The sequence below is a fragment of the Orbicella faveolata genome, unplaced genomic scaffold, assembly GCF_042242905.1.
Source record: "Orbicella faveolata isolate gen_17 unplaced genomic scaffold, um_ofav_v1 contig_12, whole genome shotgun sequence".
Taxonomy (NCBI): domain Eukaryota; kingdom Metazoa; phylum Cnidaria; class Anthozoa; order Scleractinia; family Merulinidae; genus Orbicella; species Orbicella faveolata.
Genome location: NW_028301539.1, coordinates 12,562,243 through 12,570,000, shown reverse-complemented (window position 1 = coordinate 12,570,000; position 7,758 = coordinate 12,562,243). Strand labels below are relative to the sequence as shown.

The 7,758-nt window shown below is 35.8% G+C and overlaps 1 long non-coding RNA gene across 2 annotated transcripts in view; it reads left to right on the top strand.

Annotated features, from left to right (window-relative positions):
• LOC149116696 (uncharacterized) overlaps positions 1-7,529 on the top strand; it is a 13,945-nt gene extending 6,416 nt beyond the window's left edge. The window contains exons 2-3 of one of the 2 annotated variants that reach the window (XR_016205450.1): positions 630-710; positions 6,403-7,529. This is a non-coding gene — a long non-coding RNA (uncharacterized LOC149116696). Of the gene's footprint in view, positions 534-629; positions 6,104-6,402 lie in introns of those variants that run through there. The other variant, XR_016205451.1, reaches the window with a different exon arrangement.
• Positions 7,530-7,758: the final 229 nt, after the last annotated feature.

Here is a 7,758-nt window from a genome sequence, read left to right as displayed (position 1 = left end):
TTTATCTCTTGGTAAATATATATGGGTTATTGACCAAGTGTGAGGTCAAGATGGCTGGATATTGGCCAAGTTCATTTTTTGCGAGTTTATGGACCGAGACGGAGTCGAGGTCCATAAACTCGCAAAAAAAGAACGAGGCCAATATCCAGCCATCTTGAACGATCAAGCTTGGTCAATAAAGGATTTATTATATGGCTTTCGGGGAAATTTTTCTTGCGGGACATGGCAGGTAGTCCCGAGCGGGCAAGATAGCTCCATCTTGCCCACTCGGGTAGCCAATCACAGCGTAGGATTTGATTCATCTTGCCCGCTCGCGGAGCTAGCCATATAATAAGATGTAGTTCTCACCAGCTAAACTTTGCCACTAGAGATTCAGTCTGTTCTGTTTTGGTTTCATTGTCAGTTGAAATAGACTTTAAAAACCTAGGTCTTGATAAGATAGTCATACTCTTGCAGTTGTTTCTGATTGAATTTTGTTTTCTTTTAAATTTCCCTTTACTGAGGAACAGCTTTTAATCTACAAGGCTGTACATGTATGTTATTTTAAAATAGTCAGTGTAACTTAAAATATAATTGCATTTGTGTGATTTTGTGTTTAACAATAATGCTTTGAATTTCTGTTTTTGCAGTAATGGATGATCATCATGGGTTGGATGAGGGAAAACATGCACAAACCGAAGAAAGTCGTAGTAGAGAAGGAACTAGGGATGGTGAGCATCAGCCCTTACCATGATATGTATCAGTTGCCATGCATTGATAACTTTTTTAGAGTTGTGTCTTGCCAAAATAATTCATTTTTTTGTTACCTGTACGTAATTGGGTCTTAACTGTAATGGCAGCACTTTCTCAAGAATTTTAGGGCGTATGTCCTCATATTATACTTCAATATCTGGTTAGCTTATGAGTTTTTTCTTGTACACTAAGTACTCCAGCAATACTAAGAAGAACATTGCAAACCAAATGTGTTAGAGGAAGCCAACTTTTATGTATTAGAGAAAGCCAACTATTATGTGTTAGAGAAGGCCAACTATTTTTCAAAACACATCTTCTTCGCACCTGGATAAATTAGCCAGTTTCTAGTTTTTAATTCCTTTTCATCCCTGCTATGAAGGCTTAAAATTTAGCACAGGGAGTGTTTAGTAGATGGAGTTTCAAAATCTTAAGGAAGAAGTGATTGTACAGTACCATGTTAATGCACAGCTTATTATTCTTGTGTATCCATTAAACTAGTCAACAACCCATTGTCCCCACTAGAACAAAATAATTTTGTTTTTAAAATTGATATAAAATAAAAGTGTCAACTTACCGGTAGTTTGGGAGGTTCTGTGGTATATTATAGGTTAAGGTATAGATGTATGGCAGTGATACAAGCAATTTTTGCTACATGTTACACAGAAGATATTTGCATATCATATGTAGTTACTCAAGCATTTGTCGCAGTGCACATATTTTTTCTATTCTTTGTTGTGACTCTTATTTAAAACCCCAAAAGCTGTGAACAAAACAGCTTGTAGGAAGTTGAGCTTTCTGTGTTAGCAAATGACAACCTTAACTTAAATGACAAAACTGGTAAACCATACATGTACAATAATTATCTCCTCAGAGCTTTATTATCTAGCTCTCTGCACGCACTGCAGGCCTATGATGCTCCCTCATCATAGGCCTGCAGTGCGTGCAGAGAGCTAGATAATAAAGCTCTGAGGAGATAATTATTGCCCCTACTGTATTCTACATGTATACTTACAGCCTGCAAAGCACTCACTTTCTTTCCTGCAATGGTTTGGGGCACAACAAACATAAATGAATTAAGAGAGGTTGAGGAGTCGAGGAGGCAGAGTAAAGAAAATTTTTGGATGCCGCAAAGCTCTTAGAATGAGTTTGACGGCTATTTATGCAGTGTTCGACAGTAACTTTCTTGCTAATTTGCCCTTTGGGCAACTAGTTCTGTTTTTGTTGGTTCCCCGTGTGTCTTTTTAGTTGCCTACCTGGTAGACTTTTGTTGCCCATTAGCACTCACGAGAAAATTTCAACTTGCAGAAATGCTCAACTTTTTTATAAACTTGCCTTCTTGCTTTGGTGTTGCAACAGTGATTCATTGGGTGATTAATCAGTCATAGAGCACAACCCTCACAAGATTTTAAACATCCATGAACTGTGCCCACACATTTTGATGAGACTCCACTTTTCTAACAAATAGACCCAGTGAAGCACTTTTACTGGTCAAATACAATGAACCAACTGTCATGAATGAAAGCATAGTTCATGCCCAGAAGCACATCATTATCATTAATATTATTGTTATTATTTTTGTTGTCATCGTTGTTGTTTTTATTGCTATTTTTATTTATTATTATTGTTATTATTAATAATTGTCTTTTTAACTATATATTAAGGAATGGCAAAAAGATGGCTCAGCCTGTACCTGTAGTGCCTATTTTGTATTTGTAATCATAGATTAATAAAACTGCTTCTCTTCCTCACCAGAGATCAGTCGGGGAGTAGCTTACAATCCTGACAACAGTGTCCCATTTCTTTTTGAGTCACAACAGTAAAACTTAAAGCCAAAATATTGCTGTACCGTACAATTTGTGTGGAAAGACTTTGACACAAAAGTTATTTCCAAATACTGTTGCAAAATGCATCTTTGAAAATTCAATGAGGTTATCAAGCATTTTATAGTATTTTAAGAACTAGGGATTAATGCTTTTTATGGTTCGCACGATCACTAATCGACTAGCCACTTTTATTTAGCAAGCTTTGGGGCAAGCTTCTCACAAAATTTGGGTTCATGGCTTGTTTTGGAAATTAGAGTCAATTGTAGAAACTTTCAGTGAATGTTAGAGTTGAGTTTACATGTCTTTGACCTTTAAGTTAATACTTCTGAACTTCTGCTCAAATGATTTCCCCAAAACTTGGGCATGGTTTTTATTAAGTCAGAATAAGCTGGTTCCAGAAATTGAGTAAAAGTATGCCAGCAAAATTTTTTTTACTGGTAGTGTTGTTGTCCAAAAAATGGGGTCCAGTCAAACACCAGTAAGAATAAAAATATTTTCCCCAGTAAGTGGAATTAAGTAACATTATCACCGAGTGAAAGACAAAATATTTCCCAAAATTTCTTAGCCAACACTTCAAAGCCCCAAAATTTATGTTGCAAACTTTGACATGGGGTAGTGTGCCCACAATAACTGCAGAACCACCTTAAGTAATGATAAAATGGAATCAATAGAATAACCATGATAAGAATGGTGTTATCCTTTTGATACAATATTAATAACAAACAGTGGGGCTTGACTTTTCAAAATTACAGAAAAACTCAAATTGCATCTAGGGCCACCAGATCACAGTTTTCAAGCAACATACATTTAAATAGAAAGGAATTGTTAGCCAAATTAACTTTAACTAAAAATAACAGGCACTTTTTAAAAATAAAGTGGTTTGCTATTAAACAGTTAAAAAACAGTTCCTTTATATTGCTATATGTAGAAACATAAAAAATGAAAAGGGTTTGTCAAGCACAACTCGATACACCACCACCACCCACATAAATTATGATACTCTCCCATGTAGATGTGGAAGGAAAACACCTTGTTTTCACTCTAAGAGGAACTGGAGTTTGCAAGCCCTGACAGTTGTTCAGATTGGTTTCTTTGGAGTTAATGACAATAAATTGATTAACACCAAATTAAGAGAGCACTCGACAACCAAATTGATGGCATTTTGTTGGGTTCTTCATTAGGCCGTTGTTTTTTTTTATCATGACAGAACTCAAAAATGATATTGTTCGTAAAATGCTTGACAGTGGCCTTATAAATGAGTAGTTTTATGGACGTTATTTTGAAGATATGCTGTTGATGGACAAACCAAATAAATCTGACATGTTTTACAGTCAACAAATTTGAAGATGGCTTGATCCATTTCCTGGACATTTCTCTGAAAAGAACATCCATTGACATTTATAGGAATCACACAAACACTGGACAGAATGTCTCGTTTTCTAGTCAAGTACGTTAACTTGCCAAAATTACTTGGGTTAGGCCTTGTTGCACCAGGCTTCTCGTATATGTGAAATAGACTCTCTCATTCAGAAACAAAGAACAATGATGAAAACGTTCTGTTAGGGAATGGCTTTCCTAAATCTGTGGCTTCTAATCTTGTGAGGTGTTTCAGACAAAGTAGCTCGGAACCTAGAACATCTTATCCCAATAACAACAAGACTATGAGTTTTAAGGATTTTAAATTCTAATGTGGGGTTTAGGACTGGCACTAGTTTTGCTAGGCTAATGATGCAATTTTGAAAGCAGATGGGAGCTCCTCTGGGGGCCTGTCCAGGAATCCCCATCAGTGTCCCAGACCAAAAATGGCATGTGCTTTTAACTATTACTTCATCTCATGCAGGAAGGAAGTGATGTCTGAACAGTTTTCATTGAAGTGCCTTGAAACCAGAACCAGAGTATTAACAATATTACAAACAACGCAACAAAGAAAGTACAGGATGCAAAATAGAGCACAGTGATGCAAACCCAAATGCAAGTTAATTTTGAAACCAAATTGAAAATTGCTATGTAGAGTGAGACGGGTAACTGCAATCACAACTGGTGGTTTGCTATTTGCGTGAAAAATTAGCAGACATTAAGTTGAAGGAAGTGAGTTTATAGAGAAGTCCATTTGCATCATATTAATCAAAAACTGGTTTTCTCAGTTAGGTATAGAAATACAGTATGTAAATAAGTAGTTTCTTAGAAATCGATTTTGAAATAAAAACTAGCGCTAAAAAGTCACGACGTTTCGACCTCTACGAGGTCATTTTCAAGTGAGTAAATTTTCTACAATAGCATATAGCCATAAATATGTTAAAAACAACTTATAATAGATAAGAATGTGGCGAACGCTAAAATGTGATAAAATATGTGAAAAAGTGTTAAAAATATACAATGGAAAAATAAAATAATCTTAGCAAGAATTGCTCTAAACAAATAATTGGGCGCGAATTGAATCGCACTGTTTGTTTAGCATTGGTTTCAGTTCTTTGATAAAAAAAAAACATTGCAAAAATAAGGTAGCCAAATTTGTTCTGACACTTTCTTAAGATTCGAAAACTCTGTGCGATGTCTTCTGGCTCCATATCGTGCTGCTCTCTGAGGTGGTTTCCGATTGCCGATCCTTTGTGTTCTTCAATTCGTTGGTGTGGGTGTCGGCACGTGTAACCGACATAGCCTGCATCACACAGGCCACACTGAAATGAATACACCACGCATTGTTGACTAACAAGAGGCTGCTTGTCTTCCCTGACCTTAATTTCATCCTTGATCTTTCTACTTGTGTAAACTGGGTTAATATCTGCGTTGATCTTCCGACTGAGGTCAGCCAGCTGTTTACGTACTACGTTTGCAGATTTCTGGTCCTTGTAGGGCAACACGATTCTGACTGGGGCTTCTCTTTTAATAATAATAATAATAATAATAATAATAATAATAATAATAATAATAATAATAATAATAATAATAATAATAATAATAATATTTAATATTTCTAAGGCGCAAATTAACATGTGAATATGATCAAATGCGCCTTTTATCAGCCACTCGAGTATGTGAATCCTCGGACACTTGATTCAATAAATCTACGAATGATTGACTGCACAAGGTCGTCAGGATAGCACAGTCGGGAAAAGATCTCTTTAAGGCGTTCACATTCCTCGTGAAAAAACTTCCACTTTCAAAATACAGTACGAATATTTATAATTTGAATTATAATAATATTACTGTTGTACTTTAGATTGTAATTCCAATGCTCTTTTTAAAAACTGATTTCAGTTTCATTAGGTAGTTTGGTGCTTTGGGCCCAAAACAGCAGCCTGAAAACGGTCCTTGTAAGTTGACAAGCCCTTGAATAGCCAGGAAGTTTCAAGAAATGGGCCCTGAAGAGGGAAAGGGCCGACTTCAGACACAACTTAAAGCGAGTTTCAATTAGTCCAGCAAATTTATTTCACTTTCCGTAGGAGGAAGGTAAATTCCTAAAGATAAACATGAAACGAATTACTACAAATAACTAACTGAAGACGGCAGAAAACTAAGAGGAAAACACAAACAGACGATAAACTAAACGGCTTACCAAAATGCTGGCAACGGGGTTCAGGGAACCAAGAAGATACAAGTGTACCGGACGATAAACTAGCACTAAACGAACATGAAAGGATAACACAAATATATACGCAACGAAATTTACATACGACGCGAGAAAAAAAGCATGCAGAATGTGAAAAAATACATCAACATACGGAACAAAAAAGGACACAAAGAAAACACGAAATAGCCGCAACAGGCCCCTTCACAGAAAGTTTCAGTTTTCCACAATATTGTTGTGTCTATTAATGAAGTAAATCCATCTCCATATTTTTAATAGCCTGGCTAAACCATACCTGGAGGCATTAGATGATATGATCGATGAGGAGGAGGGGGAGTTAGAAGAAGACAAAGAAGAAGAAGAAGGACAAGAGGATCAAGAAGAACAAGTGGAAGGGCAGGAAGAACAAGACAATGATGATGAACACCTCTACAGAAAGTTAATAGAGGATGAGTTTAGTGACAGTGATAAAATCAGTGTTTATTTCGTAGATTTTTAAAATTTTTATCAGGATTTCTTTAACAGATGTATTAATAAGTAATAATTAAGTAAATAGAGGATGAGTCTGAAATTGTTTTGATTGTTCTACATTTACAACAGCTTTTTCAAATTAGCCCAAGCTCAAAGGCTGAAGAAAATATGTCATTACTTTTTTTTTTACTAAATGAACCACAAATCACTGTGTTGCCTGTGACTAGTTTGTTGGATCTAGATTTAAGGGACAAAAGAGTGACAGAACTTTTCATCTTTGTAATAAGAACCCAGCCACAGTCGTGCCTGACTAACTGCGTCCACCTTCCTTGGTTTAAATAAGCTAATCAAAATGCATGAATGGTGAAAATATCAAGCATCATGTAACCTGTTGATCAGTCGACAACTCCACCTTTCACATTTCTTTTCATAATTTGGATTTGCAGATTTGAATGGAAGCCATAGGAAAGTTGTTGAAAACATGTCAAAAAATGATGGAAAAAAATTAGTTTGGTGGTCTGTGTTAGAAGTGCACCACTGTAAATGCAATGATAAGTATTATATTAGTATGTCCAAAAGGCATTTATCTGTCAAAAATAGAATTTCTCAAACTAATTCTAACTTTGGTTATTTTGCCTTTGTAACAATACAAATCTCAAGATTATAGTGGTTTTACAACACAGGCTAAAAACATGCCCTAAATTATAATTTTCGAAAATGTTTGGATAAAGCAACGGTTTGTATCATACGTGAGCATTGCACATAATTCAAGCCAATTAATTCAAGGTCACAAGTCAGATTGTTTTGGTTCGCCCGTGTGTAGAAAGATCTATAAGATTCCAGTTGATAGTGATAATGGTAATTATACCTGCTCATGAAAACACCAGTTGTATAAATTCCAGTCTAGCCATAAATAAATAAAAAAAGATTTGTAATCTTCTTTGTCATAACTGAATTATGTTATTGAACTAGTATGAGGTCCGTGTTGGTAAAACATTGGTCGAGTTCTTCGCCTTGCAATGTCACGGCGAGATCCATAGACTTGTTAAAAAAAGAAATACCCATATCAGTATCCGACTAAAGTTTCATTCCATGTTCAATGGTAAATTCCTGAGGGGTGTGCCTACAAACGAGGACTAACAATAGAGCTATAAATCAATGAAC